The sequence below is a fragment of the Alnus glutinosa genome, chromosome 11, assembly GCF_958979055.1.
Source record: "Alnus glutinosa chromosome 11, dhAlnGlut1.1, whole genome shotgun sequence".
Taxonomy (NCBI): domain Eukaryota; kingdom Viridiplantae; phylum Streptophyta; class Magnoliopsida; order Fagales; family Betulaceae; genus Alnus; species Alnus glutinosa.
This window is the reverse complement of record NC_084896.1, coordinates 14,177,867-14,193,585: the sequence shown is the minus strand read 5'-3', so window position 1 is coordinate 14,193,585 and position 15,719 is coordinate 14,177,867.

Below are 15,719 nucleotides of genomic sequence, written 5' to 3'. Positions count from 1 at the left end.
TCCGGACGTTTGCAGCAACGCGTTCGGGCGCTCTTCAGAGTTTAAGAAGAATCCAGCGTTCAAGTGCATCCGTCCGGACAAAGTGGCAATGCCTTCCGGTCGCCAGTCAGTGTTCGACATGTAAAAGGATTTCCTTCGCAGGCAAATATATGGGAAGACAGCTGTATACGTTTGGACGTCAAGTCTACACCGTCCAAACGCTATCCTTGACAAGGTAAGACGAGGAGAAGAATTGCAATCGTCTGGACGTCAGAGCAACAGCGTCCGGACGACACTCCTTATTATGAAAATTGCGTTCAGCAGAAGTGCAACCGTCTGGATGCTAGGACAACATCGTCTGGATGTGACCCTGATATGGTATTGGGTGAAGCGCGTTATGGAAAGCCAATTGCATAGTTGTCTGTCCAGACGCTCTCAGCTATCATCCGGACACCGCCTAGAGAAATCCGTTAAAGACTCGATTTAGGTCTGCTGAGCCTATAAATAGAGGTCTCTAGAAATGTATTATTCACAGAATTCAGTATTGAATTATTTAGAGTTTAGAGAGTATATTTTAGGGAGATATTGTGCTAATTCATTAGCTCTCAAGCCGTTGCCGTTGTGCTGTTGTTGTGCTCGTTTATTGAAGTCTATCTTAGGGAGGAGCCCAAAGGTAAAGGAATCTATAGAAGACCCCTTCAAGTAGGAGACTTGGTTGGGAGGCTTTCACGTTGGGTTACGTGTCAAAATTCTAGATACAATCGCTACATCGGGTATGTGAGTGTTACTATTTACGTACTAGCTTTGTCTTCTGATAGTAGATTTCCTGGGATTGGCTGCCTTAGAGTGGTTTTTCTCTTAATTGAGTTTTCACTTCGTTAACCAGATAATTAAGTCATTTAAATTCCGCATTGACATTATTTTGTTACTCGTTACACACATACATGGTTAAATTAGAAGTCATCTATTTTCAATTAGAATCAGAGCTTGGTACACTCTAAGAAGATTAAATTTTTTAGTGTGATTTTGTTTGGCTTCTAATTTTTTTTTATCATGTCTTTCAATTTGATTTGGTGGAAAAAAGGTGAACTCCAAAGGATGTGTGTCAAATTGTTTAATCAATTTGAAGATTTTAAAAATTCTAACATTGATCATCTACAAAGACTTAAAAATTTTGAAATTGAGAAAGATGCTCTTATTGGAAAAAATTAAGTCTTTGGAAGATGCTCTAATGAAATCAAAACCTCCTTTGGAACAACCTTCTGATTCTAGTGTGAGTATTGATAGTGTTGCCTCTGTTTCACATGCTATGCTTGCTTATAGAACTATGTTTGTTAAACCTAGCATGTCTCAACATCATACTCATTCTACTTGTGGGGATAAAGGGAAAAGTACTAAAGGCACTAGGCATAAAAAATTCTCTTCTATCCCTACTTGTCATCACTGTGGCGTTAGTGGTCATATCTGCCCTAATTTCTTTCAGATACATTCTTAGAAACCTTGGGATAAAGTGCATGTGCCTTGGAAAGATGAACCAGGTATTGAGAACTAAGTTAAGAATTTGAGTGATCTGGTTAAACTCATTAGTGAAAAGCTAGGAAGCTTTATTCCTAATGAAAAGAAATCTGTCTTGATTAATAAAAAGAAGAATACCTCTAAACAGGTCTGGATTAAGAAAGAGGACAACTTGTGTCTAGCAGCCCATACTGCCCTAAAAATACTTGATACTTGTTTGTGGTATTTGGATAGTGGATGCTCTAAACATATGACAGATGATAAGACACTTCCAAAGGAAGTTCAAATGGGAAGAGGAGGAAGAATCACCTATGGAAATGGAAGTCAATCCAAGGTCATTGGAAAAGGGCTTATCGACATTCCAGGACTTGGAGCATCTCAAGAAGCTTTATATTTGGAAGGACTCAAGGCAAATCTCCTCAGCATCAGTTAATTCTGTGACAATGACTTAGTTGTTCAATTCTCCAAGAAGGAATATAATATTTTTGACAGCACTAGGAAGTGGCTAATGGGAGGAGAAAGAACTGTTGACAACCGCTATGGCCTCCTAGGTCTCACTTCAGATCCTCAGATCATCTGTAACAAGGCAACCATTCATGATAGTGAGTTATGGCATCAAAGGTTGGGACACTTAAACTTTACAGATATGCTCAAAATTGCCAGCAAGGAGATTGTCAAAGATCTACCCAAGATGAAGAGAACTGGGAAAGGAGTGTGTGGGTCATGCCAGCTGGGAAAGCAGACTCGAGCAGCTCACAAGAAAACTTCAGGTATTCTCACTTCTAGAAACTTAGAATTACTGCATATGGATCTCATGGGTCCCACTAGAACTGCTAGTCTAGGTGGAAGAAGGTACATTTTAGTGCTTGTGGATGACTATTCCCAGTTCACATGGGCTATTGTTCTATGGGAAAAGTTTGATGCTTTTGATGCAGCTTAACAATTATTCAAAAAAATTCAGATTGAGCAAAACTGCTCCATAATGAGAATCCGCACTGATCATGGTAGAGAATCTGAGAATGTCAAATTGAAGAATTCTGCCACTCATATGGCATTAAGCAAGAGTTTTCTTCCCCCATTACTCCTCAACAGAATGTGGTTGTAGAGCGGAAGAACATGGTTATTCATGAGATGGCTCGAGTGAAGATCCACTCAAAGAATCTAGCTCAACACTTTTGGCAAGAAGCTGTGTTGTGAGTTTTAAAAGTACTCGCAAGCGCACAAATCGTTTGCAATATAGTGTATGTGCAAGTGCGAGGTCGAATCCACAAGGAATTGTGTTGAGAAAATTAATTTCTATTTAGACTAATCATATTTTAAGCTAGTTCCGAATTTTTGGGATTTTTTAAAATAATAAACTAAATGAAACTGAATTTTTAAAAAAAAAACACTAAGGTTTTCAGAATCCACCTCACCAAATCAAAGCACATATTCTCATGTTTACAATAAAATCCTATGCATGTTCTAATTTTCATAAAATTGTCTATTGAAAGATTCCATGAATCCATCATTTCTACAAATCACAATGAATATCCAATTTAATTGAAAACCATCCAATGTATCCGTTTGATTAACAAATCACAATGGATATCTAAATTAAATCAAAAGATTCAATGTATCCGTTGGATGAACCACATTGAATATCCAACGTTTGCACATATACTAATAGAAACAATCAATTAAAAGAGTTTTAATTCTTTAATTGAATTGAAATGAACACACATTCAGATTATACAAACAAAGCATGAAAATACAAAATCTAATCAACTGTGAGGCTTCATCTTCAACCTTAGTTGAAGAATTAGCCTCTCATGACTAAAAAAGGAAAATACTTAACTTTTATTAGCAACAAAAAAATAAAAGACTTACAAAAGAAAATGTTACAAGAAAATGGAAGTTGCCGTCTACTGCTTATGTACAAAAGAGGCTCAGGCCTCCACCCCCCCCCCCCCCCCCCCCACACACTTTTACAAGAGAAAGGAAGGCATATAAATAGAGCAAATCCTAGGGTTTAAAAACAAATCTCTAACTAACGCCACTACCCCCGTGATTTCTCTACAACTTGCAGCGTACACCTCTGATTCACAAAAGAACAATCTGTTCGGCCATTATCCATATTAAGGAAATAATGTGCTGCCCTTTTTCTATGGAAAGACCTTGGTTTAATTCTCTCCTTTTGCTCCCAGCTCAAGAGGATTAATGACGTGCATGTGGTTCGGTCTATCGTGGAGCTTGATTTCCTAGATGAAGACGCGTGTCTACTACCAGTATTTGGAAAGAACTCGTGATCCTATTCAGTGCCTCATGTATTTTCTGTGCGGTGCAGTCCAGCTTTTGGAAAGAATTTATGCATATCTTGGTGCAGAAGACATGATTCAGTGTTGCTTTTTGGAGAGAAGATGTGCTGCCTAGAATGGAAATAAATCATCTTGGTGCTTGCCTTGATTATCTAGAGACCCGTGTGCATGGAAAGAAATTACTACACGTTGGTGCTACATGTTGACTAAGGAGAATTACTCCAGAATTTCCTCCACGAGTCGGTGCTACCTTTTGGAATTTAATCGTGTATATGTGGAAATCGTGGCTGGGTCTCTCTGTTCATGGAGGAAAAGATATGTGTGTTGCTTTGGAAAGTAATTATTTGCTGCCTTGTGTGTTTGGTGGGACCAATTTGGCAAGAAGTGTGTACATGTAGAAGCTCAAGACAACAGTGCACAGCTAAGCACTTGCACCTCCACACGTTCACATCTCATGTTCGGTCCTCCAATTCAGTGCTTCCACATATGTGTTCAGCTCGTCTATTCGGTCTCAAGCAATTAAATTGTCGCTTTTTTTTTTATTGCAATTCCATAAGAATACTGCCATTTTCTATCAATGACCTGCAAAAATCCTAGAACACCAAAACTAACCAAAAATATTAGAAAATAACAAAGCTAAATGAAAAATTAAAATGATTTCTAACACAAAGTAAGTGTGTGTGTGCACAGAGTGTTAACAAAATATCAATGCGGAATTTAAAAGACACAAGAATTTTTGTTAACGAAGTGGAAAACTGAATATGAAAAAAACCACTCCGGGGCAGCCAAACCCAGGATATCCACTATTCAGAAGACAAGACTAGTTACAAAGTAGTAAAACTCACATACCCTTGATGCAGTGGTCGTACCTTGAACTCTAACGTGTAACCCAACACGAACGCCTCCCAACCAGGTCTCCTACCAGAAGGGGGCTTCAATGGAATCCTTTACCTTAGGGCCAACCCCTAAGATAGACTTCAAATAAGCGCAGCAACAGCACACACAATAATGGCTTTAAAGAGACAACTCAGCTCAATAATCTCACTATATAACTCTCTAAGCACTAAGGGAATTCAATACCGAATTCTTGCTGTTCTCAAGCCTAGGGACCCCTATTTATAGGCTGTAGGTTCAAATGAGCGTCTGGCTTGATAAAACCTAGGCGCCATCCGAACAGTAGTCATAGGGCGTCCGGAAGAGCAACTGTGAGATCGGCTTTTCAAAAATTTCGCTGAAATTCTTTCCAGATTTGAGCTGCGTCCGGACGGTGGTGCCCTGTCGTCCGGACGGTCGCACTTCCGCTGCAAGTTATTTCCATACCAAGGCTTCGCGTGTCCGGACCAAAGGAGTAGTCGTCAGGATGGTTGATCTGATGCACGCAATTTCCATATCTGATGCACACGTGTCCGAACCAAGAGGACTGCCATCCGGACGTTTGGATTTGAATGCGATACTTGCCTTATGAATGAGCGTGTCCAGAAGGGAATCCACGTCGTCCGGACAGTTGCAGCGAACTTCCCATAACTGTGTTCTGGAAAGAAATCTGAAGCTTGTCGAACACTAAGAGTCGTTTGGAAGTGCTGCTGAAACGTTCGGACGGATGCAAGTTGGAGCAGTTCGAAGCTTCTTGACACAGAGGACGGTCCGGACGAAAAGTTCTCATCGTCCAGACGGATGATGCATTGGACAGTTGGGCGTCCAGACGATATATCACGTCGTCCAGACAGCTGGCAGGGAACCAAATTTTCTAACTTGTAAATTGTGCAGAATCTTTTGGAAGCACTTTGAATAGTGGAATCCCTCTTAAAAAGCATCTTTACAATGAAGTGATTTTGTCCAACAGAATGTGGCCAACTACAAACTAACAAACTCCCCTTTTGGCCATTCTGGGACAAAAATCACTTGACCAGTTAAAAATACAATCCCGGTCCAATTAAAAAATTACTACCCCTTTTTATCACAAAGGGACAAAGGGTAAAACAGAGTAATGATAGAAACCACACAAAAATTACTCCCCCTAACGGTCTCAGAAGGACCAGGGTAAACAGAGTAATAAAATATCTAGGAGTTTAAACAAATGTAGCAAAGTATCAAAAAGATAACACAAATGTCTCAAAACAAATCACTGCTGGATGGGTGGTGGAACTTGAGACACTCCCGGAGATCAATCTGATTTTGCTCCACACGGAGGTTAATTGAGTGAACCTCCTGCTGCATGGCCGAGATGGACTGCTGCATGGATGACTTGGAGAGCTGCATAGAACTCGCCCCCTAAATAGAGACCAATGCCTCCATAATCTGAGAATAGCTGGCATCCTGCTGAGATGGCAGAACAGTCTAAGAAGAAGACACCACATCCAGTATGCCTACAGGAATAGGAGGAGGCGGGGGCACATCATCATCTTGATCATCCCTCCGCAGCTGTGCATTAGACTTCATTAGAGTCTGCTTGCTGATAGGATCCTGGATCTTCATCTTCGGCTTGCTAGTAATACTGATGCCTGACTGAAGAATAATCTGTGTGAGTAAGTAGCCAAATGGGAGACCGGTATTGCCCTCATCACGGGCCTCCAGAATAACGCCCAAAATATGCTTGCACAAGCAGAAAGGCAAACGAAGACTGATAGCATACACGCAATGGGCCCTCGTCAAAATCAGGTCACTGCGCCTAACAACAGGCCAAAGGTTGTGCTGACAATCTTCGCTAGCATGCGGTGTGGGGCAGATAAGGCACCGATCCTAATGGTGGTGGCAAGCTCCTCTCCTTGGGGAACATCATGAAAGAACTCTCTGAGATCATCCAAAGAAGGAAGGATTACCACCTCATTATAAGGGCTGCCAGGAATCTGCAGAACAGGTACTCCTATGAACTGACTGATGATCTGGGGATCAACAATGATAGTATGCCCGTCTACAATAGACTGAAGCACCAACCCGCGGTCATCATCCTGAACCACCTCAAGGTTGGCATAGAATAGCTTGACCAGCCTGGTGTACACAACACAGGCACAGGTGTGTAGATACCCCCAATGATAGGTTTGGATAGTGTCGTGGATACTGTCCAAAGGAGCCACCATGATGTCTGACAGAACAACATTCCTCTCAGCAATGACTGGTCGGTCCATAATCTTAGCTCTAAGGGCTGCCCTATCTCCATCTGTCCTATGTCGAACTTTGCGCTATGGACTACCTACAGACATGATTCTGCAAAAGAAACCAACAAGGTTTGCCAAGAATAATCCAAAAAAAATATTCTTGTTAGTGCACATAGAAAATCCGGCATTATAACGGCAGTAAAAGAGACTTTTCCAAAAATTACAAACAGAAAATATCACAATACAGTCCACAATAATACCGAACCAGATAATCCCAACACATCAGATATCTCAAATATACACAAAAGGATATTCTAACATTCTCAAAAGAAACTAAATAACATTCCCAAAATTATCACTATTCTAACAGTTTAAAAAGAAACTGAAAAGAATAAAGTGAACTAGAAAAAAGACCTGGAATGTGGGGAGTAATGCACAAAAGCACAAAAGAGTGTGAGAAAATGTAAAAACTCTTGGGAAGTTACTCACTAGAAGCCAAAAGAGAGTGAGAAAATGAACGGGGTTGCTTCAGAAATGCGGCGGCCAGGGTTTATAAAACCGGTGGTGTCCCCGTCCGAACGGCTCATTAACCCCTCCGGACGCGCGTTGCCTCATAAACATGCAGACAGGTCGCGCGCATCCGGATATGTAACCTTACCATCCGGCTGTCGGAGCCGTGCGCGTTCGAATGTGTAACATAACCGTCCGGCCGACTGAGCCACACCCATCTGGACGCAAAGAGAGGTCGTCTGGACGCTTTACACTGAAAAGGAAGAAACTGAGGGAAAAATTAGCAGAAAATATTTATCCTAATATCAGCCTCTGGACATGCATGTATAATCAACTGATAAAGCAATCAGATAGCATCTCAAAACTATGCAAGGATATAAAAGAGTGTTGAGAGTTCAATCAGCAAAAGGATTTTCCTGTAGATAGAAAATTTAGATAGATTACTCAACTCATACAATGCGTGTGTGTGTGAAGACTTTTTCCAAAAGGTATGACTTTCACTGATATGACAAAAGGCAACCAGATTTTCTAGACAAGAGAGATAATCTGTGAAAGATTAGTTAAAAGTCAAACCTTATAAGTTACTAGGGCCAGTCACCCTCATCTGATACACTCCCCCTAAGATGCTGCATCCAATTGTTTTACTTGTACCATGAAGGACAAGGTAAATATTTTACTTGCACCATGAAGCACAAGGCATATTTTAGCACATAAGCAGAAAATATACATATATAGCGCAAAATTCATAAGAGTAACTGCTTGATTCTTTTGATGTTGCAACCTAGAGAAAATGCCAGAATTTTTAGGTTCTAGGTTCAACTAGCATTTGATCAATTTGGCCACCTTATCAAAAACCTCTTCTCTTATCCAGAATTTCTAGAAGTAAAAAGTCAGAGAAGAAAAGATGTACCTTTAGGGGAGTCTTGGACAGTGTACATTTTCATCGCATGAGGAAAGAAGCTATCCAACTTTTGCATATACTGGAAAAGACTTGGCAGATATAGTCATAAACTCTCAATCATATCTAAGCAATGTAGATTAATGCATAAAGAATTGAGATATCAGGTGAAAACACATGCAATATCTGATATACCAAGAAAAAAAATTTCCTGCAATTTCTCCCCAATTTTTTTTTTTTTTTTTAATTAAACAAAATGCTATATGGAAATGACATCATATAGCATACAAGGCATGATCAAACCTGTGTAAGCTCGATGTTGCCAATACAGAAAAATAATTGCTCGACCTGCTTTTTCTGTCTTCCCCAAATAGTACCTGCAATATTCTCTCAAGAGAAATAGGGGGCAAAACAAAACTGGTTCCTAGATTGCACACAAAATATAGCAAGTAAAAGTCAAGCAATCAAACCTAATGCCTTAGGATTAGGAACCAAATCCTAGGTATGTACACCTTCTCATACTAGGTGCGTCCATTCCCCCTCATGGGGTGAATGTCTTTCTTTTTCTTGACCCAAGCCTGCCTTCCTGTGGGTGGTTACTGGCAGGACTTCATCTTTTGACCCATCAAGTCCATCATGCTTTGCATCCAAATAGGTGGCTCCCTGTAGTATTGATCATCTTCCACCTTCTACGACCTTTTAGAGTGCTTGGATTTGATCTTGGATTTGCCACTATGATTGGCAGGTACAAATCGCTGCTGAGGCCGCTGATGCTGTGATGCCTGGTGCCAACGGGCATAAGACCAAGGAGCTTGATATTGAGGAGCCTGATGCCTTGGTGCTTGCCTCCATGGAGCTTGGTAATGATCCTAATGCCATGGAGCCTGATACTCACTCTAATTGGAGATGTGTCTCTAGTAACTTCTCCTCTAGCTCTTGTATTTTCCGCATCAAAGAACTTTTCTTAGTCTGCAAACTGTTCAGATCATGAATGTGTTGCTTACGTCCTTCCCTCAGTTTTTCATACTCTACATAGAGAGTTTTGTACCCCTCTTTGAGTTCGTCCCCATTATCACTATGCTCGGAGTAATAGAATCCTCCTCTTCTACAAGTGGTGCCACAAAGGCTAGAAATTTTTTTGGCTCAGGAGCTTCTTCTTCTTCTGACTCATCACTAAGAGTCACATTGTATGCCTTCCCTTTGCCCTTCTTGAGGTTCCCACAATCAGCTCGTATATGCCCAAATCCTGAGCACTCAAAACATTTCGGACCTCTGGGATCTTTCTTCTCTACTTCCTTAGGTTCAACTTCTCTGGGAGCATTCTTCATCTTTTCAAAAAACTTCTTTTTGATTCGGTCATCTCTCATTAGTCTTTTGAAATTTTTGGCCAACATAGCCACAACTTTTTCTTCCTCCTTAGAGTAATCTTCAGATGAGGCTTCTACCTTTTTCTTGGAAGCTTTCAAGGCAATGGTCTTCAGTTTTTTGACCGGGGGCAGGCACAATTCATAAGTTTGAAGAGATCCCAACAACTCTTCAATCTTCATTTCTTCCAGATCTTTGCTCTCTTCAATTGTAGTCACCTTGATCTTGAAATGCTCAAGCAAAGATCTTAGAATTTTTCAGATGAGTTTTACATCCGAGATGGGTTTCCCAAGACTCACCATGGAGTTTATTAGGTCACTCATTTCAGAGTAAAACTCTCCAATTGTCTCTTCTTCCAACATCTTAATTTCTTCAAATCTTGAAATCAACATTTGAAGTTTGGCAGATTTTACAAGTATGGTGCCTTCATATGTTGTTTCCAAGATTTGCCACGCTTCTTGAGCAGATTCACAGTTTGAAATTTTTGCAAATTCAGACGGTGAAAGTGCTTGACATAGAGCATGGAGGGCTTTATCATTAGAAAGCCGTGCGTTTTTTTGAGGGACTAGTTCGAGTGCTGCATCCTCTGGTTTAGTCCAACCAGTTTCAACAATACTCCAACAGTCAATAGATTTTAAAAAGAACCGCATACCCATAGTTCGTACTGTCAAAGGCAGGAACAGTATTAAGAGTTTGAGACATTTTAGATAGAAGTCAAAAAATAACACTTAAGAATTGAATCTCAACAGAGTGTACCAAGCTCTGATACCAATTGAAAAATTAAAATGACTTCTAACACAAAGTAAGTGTGTGTGTGTGTGTGCACAAAGTGTTAACAAAATATCAATGTGGAATTTAAAAGATACAAGAATTTTTGTTAACGAAGTGAAAAACTCAATATGAGAAAAACCACTCCGGGGCAGCCAAACCCATGATATCCACTATTTAGAAGACAAGACTAGTTACAAAGTAGTAGCACTCACATACCCCTGATGCAGTGGTCGTACCTTGAACTCTAACGTGTAACCCAACACGAACGCCTCCCAACCAGGTCTCCTACCTGAAGGGGTCTTCAATGGAATCCTTTACCTTAGGGTCAACCCCTAAGATAGACTTCAAATAAGCGCAGCAACAGCACACACAATAATGGCTTTAGAGAGACAACTCAGCTCAATAATCTCACATTATAACTCTCTAAGCGCTAAGGGAATTCAATACCGAATTCTTGCTGTTCTCAAGCCTAGGGACCTCTATTTATAGGCTGCAGGTTCAAATGAGCGTCTGGCTTGATAAAACCTAGGCTCCGTCCGGACAATAGTCATAGGGCGTCCGGACGGACAACTGTGCGATCGGTTTTCCAAAAATTTTGCTGAAATTCTTTCCTGATTTGAGTCGTGTCCTGACGGTGGTGCCCTGTTGTCCGGACCAAGGGAGTGGTCGTCCGGATGGTTGATCTGATGCACGCAATTTCAATATCTGATGCACGCGCGTCCGGACCAAGAGGACTGCCGTCCGGACGTCTAGATTTGAATGCGATACTTGCCTTTCGAATGAGCGAACTTCCCATAATTGTGTTTTGGAAAGAAATCCTAAAGCATGTCGAACACTGAGAGTCGTCCGAACGTACTGCTGAAACATCCAGATAGATGCAAGTTGGAGCAGTTCGAAGCTTCTCGACACAGAGGAAGGTCCGGTCGGAAAGTTCTCGTCGTCTGGAATGATGATGCGTTGGACAGTTGGGCGTCCGGACGGTATATCACGTCGTCCGGACGGCTGGCAAGGAACCAAATTTTCTGACTTGTAAACTGTACAGAATCTTCTAGAAGCTCTCTGAATAGCAGAATCCCTGTTAAAAAGCATCTTTACAAAGAAGTGATTTTGTCCAACAGAATGTGTCCAACAGAGTTTGGCCAACTACAAACAAACAATAAAGGTTTAACAAATGCAAATTAAGGGGTCCAAATATACAATATTTGGTACTCATCAAGCTATCAACACTGCTTGCCACATCATCAATAGAGTCTACCTAAGGCCAGAAACTAGCAAGATTCCCTATGAGATTTGATGAGGAAAGAAGCCCACAGTCAAGTACTTCCGGATCTTTGGAAGTAAATGTTATAATCTTCGAGAAAGGGAGAATCTGGGAAAATTTGATCCCAAAAGTGATGAAGGGATATTCTTGGGCCACTCCACCAACAGTCATGCTTACAGGGTGTTTAATAAAAGAACAGAAACTATGATAGAGTCTATCAATGTGGTAATTGATGGTGAAGTTGGGGCATCTAGCAAGAGGGAAGAAATCCAGCCCATTCCTAAAAAGCTGCCTATTTCTTCAACTGACATGATCAAGCCTTTTTCCCTAACTCAAGAAACTCATGTCATTCCTTTAGCTGCGAAGTCTCTTCCAGATCCTCCTGTTATTGTGACTTCTACTGGTGCATTTGAAGATAATGATGAACCCACGAATCCTCCTAAATGCTCATGGTTCAAGCTTAATCATCCCTCCCAGCAGCTTATTGGGAATCTTGAAGAAGGACGTCGGTTGAGAAACAGAGTGATAGAGCCCTCAAGTGAAGTCGCAAATCAAGTATCCTATAGCTGCTATGTTGCACAGACTGAGCCGAAGAAGGTTGATGAAACTCTACAGGATGATAGCTCAGTCGCTGCCATGCATGAAGAATTACATCATTTTATCAGAAACGATGTATGGACCCTTATTCCCAGACCTATTGATCACAATGTCATTGGCACCAAGTGGATTTTCAAGAATAAATCAGATGAACATGGTACAGTGATTAGAAACAAGGCTCATCTTGTTGCTCAGGGGTACACTCAGATTGAAGGGGTAGATTTTGATGAAACTTTTGTTCCAGTTGCCCGTTTAGAATCCATCAAAATTCTACTCTTCATTTCCTGTCATTTTGGTTTCAAGTTATATTAGATGGATGTTAAAAGTGCCTTTCTAAGTGGCATACTTCAGGAAGAAGTGAATGTAGAACAGCTAAAAGGATTTCAAGATCCTTATCATCCTCAACATGTCTACAAGCTGAAGAAAGCACTATATGGCCTCAAGCAAGCTCCCCGAGCATGGTATGAGTGACTGACTACTTACCTTTTGGCTAAAGGGTTTACTAGGGGACAAGCTGATCGGACTCTCTTCATTAGAAATCAAGGTAATCAAAAACTTATTGCTCAAATTTATGTTGATGATATCATATTTGGAGCAACTCTAGATTCCCAAGCCCATCATTTTTCTGAGCTGAAGCAAGAGTTTGAGATGAGCATGATTGGTGACTTGAACTACTTTCTGGGGCTTTAAGTCAAGCAAACATCTGAAGGAATATTCATCTCTCAATCCAAGTGTTAGTTTTTGTGTTGGCTGCATTCTGTTGGACAAAATCACTTCTATATAATGTTGCTGCTTTCACAGGGATGCTGCTTTATCCAGAGTCTACTCTTCAGCTATGTTCTTCGAGAAGATTCTGTGAAGTTTTCAAGGATTTATTTTGGTCCCATGTCAGCCGTCCGGACAACGTGGTATTCCATCCAGATGCTCATTAGTCAGCAACATCCGTCCAGACGACGAGATCTTTCCGTCCAGACGCCCATCAGAGTCTAGAAGCTTCGAGCAGTTCAAGATTGCATCCGTCCGAACGTAATTGCAAATCGTCCGGACGCTCTTCAGAGTTCGAGAAAATCCCAGTGTTTCAGTGCATCCGTCCGGACGACGTGGTTATACCGTCCGGACGCCATTCAGTGTTTGACAAGAATTAGGGTTTTTGCCTCAAGACATAGTTATGGGAAGATGGCTGCTACTGTCCGGACGATATCCTCTATAAGGCAAGAACGTGTATACCAAGGTCAACCATCCGGACGTCAGCCTTCATGGTCCGGACGATCAAGCTTCATATATGGAAATTGCGTGCACCAGTTCAACTGTCCGGACGTTAGCCGTCAAGGTCCAGACGCTCCAAGCCTTATTATGGTAATTTCGTGCAGCCGAAGTGCAACCGTCAGGACGCTAGGGCAACACCGTCCGGACGCGGCCTTGTCATGGAAGCTTTCAGCACTATCTTGGAGAGGCGGTTGCAGTTGACCGTCCGGACGCTCGGTTAAGCCGTCCAGACACCCTCTGGTATTTTGGTCATTACTTTTTACTCAAATATCGGATTGAGACGAAATCAGCTTCATTGGAAAGCTTAGAAAAAATGCTGTAATTTGAATGTCCGGACAGACCCTAGAAGCATCCAGAAGGCCCTTCAGAAAATTCCAGAATTACTTTCCGTACAAGAAAAACTTGACCCGTCCGGATGGCCCTGGCTCCCGTCAGGACGCGCGTGCCACAGAATCCGTTTTTGACTCAAAATAGGGTTTCCTAAGCCTATAAATAAGAGGCTTGAGGCATGCTTTCAACATAGAATTCGGTGGTGAATTCTCTACAACTTAGAGACGTGATATTTCCTCTAAAGCCTTGTCAAGTGTGTGATTTGATCAGCTGTGAAGTCTATCTTAGGGATTGGCCCTAAGGTAAAGGATTCCATTGAAGACCCCTTCAGGTAGGAGACCTGGTTGGAAAGCGTTCGTGTTGGGTTACACGTTAGAGAGTAAGGTACGACCACTGCATCAGAGGTATGTGAGTGTTACTGCTTTGTATCTAGCTTTGTCTTCTGAATAGTGGATATCCTGGGTTTGGCTGCCCCGGAGTGGTTTTTCTCTTAATTGAGTTTCCACTTTGTCAACAAAATATTTGTCTCCTTTAAATTTTTCATTTAATAGTTTGTTGCATACTGTTCACACACACTGTTAAATTTAGAAGTCCATATTATTTTTCAATTGGCATCAGAGCAGGTACACTCTGTTTAGGATTTATTTCTTGAGTGTGATCCTCATCTCTTGTGACTTCTATTTTTTTTATTACACCTTTTATCATGAATTCTTCTCAGTTTTCTAATGAAGATTCTGATATTAAGCTCTTTAAGGTTTTTAATAAATTGAAGAATGCTCAACATTCTAAAGAGCTTAAAAAGGTGAAGCAAGAAAAAGAGTCCTTGATTGTTCAGTTATCTGAATCTCATGCTTTGATTGACTCTTTGAGATCTGAGAATACCATGTTGTTTGACATTATTGATACACTTGAGAATAAATTAAAAGAATCTGAAGATCTCTTGAAAAAATTCTCAAGTGATAATTTGAAAAGCATGCTGTGTATTCATTCAGATATTTCAAACAAGCCTGATTTGACTGCTGATTTAAATACTTCTACTTCACATGCTTCTGATTCTGAATTAGACTCTGTTGGTATTAAGCATGTGATAGTAGATGCAGCTTGTTCTAAAAATTCTTGCTTAGATAAATGTGTGATGCCTAACTCCAAGGATTCAGGAACACAAGGTAAGTTTGTTCCTATTTGTCATATTGTGGAAAAATTGGTCATATTAGACCAAATTGTGTTGTGTTAAAATCTCACAAACCTTGGAAGAAGCAGGAGGACTCCAAAAAGGGTGTTATTAAGAAAACCTCTTCAGATATATATGTCCCGCCCCATAGGAGGCATATATCTCAAAGAGGTAAGGATTTTGTTGTTTGTGAAAATGCTAATCTTAAATTTGCAGAGCCCATCAAGAACCATTTCAGTAAACGAAGTCAGCCTACCTGCTATCATTGTGGTGTCTCTGGACACATCAGGCCACACTGTCCTAAAATCCGACATCAGCAGCCTCGGATCAGGAAAACAGAGCAAAAGACAGGTAAGTCTAGCTCTAAAACTTCTAAGCCTCATCATGTTTTTTGTCAACAACGGCATTATCCTCAAAGGGGTTCTCCCTCATGCTATCATTGTGGTAAGTATGGCCACATCAAAGCAGAATGCTTCAAAGTGAAGCCTCACAAGCCCAAGAAGAATCAGACTAATGAAGGGCTCGTCAACATGATGAAGAATGTCCTAGTCAGACTGATCAATTGGGACATGGCTCACACCCTTGCCTAACAGGTAAAGAAGGTATGGGTAAGGAAGGATGAGACAATTCACCCCTTAAGGGGGAGTGGACTCACCTAGTAGGT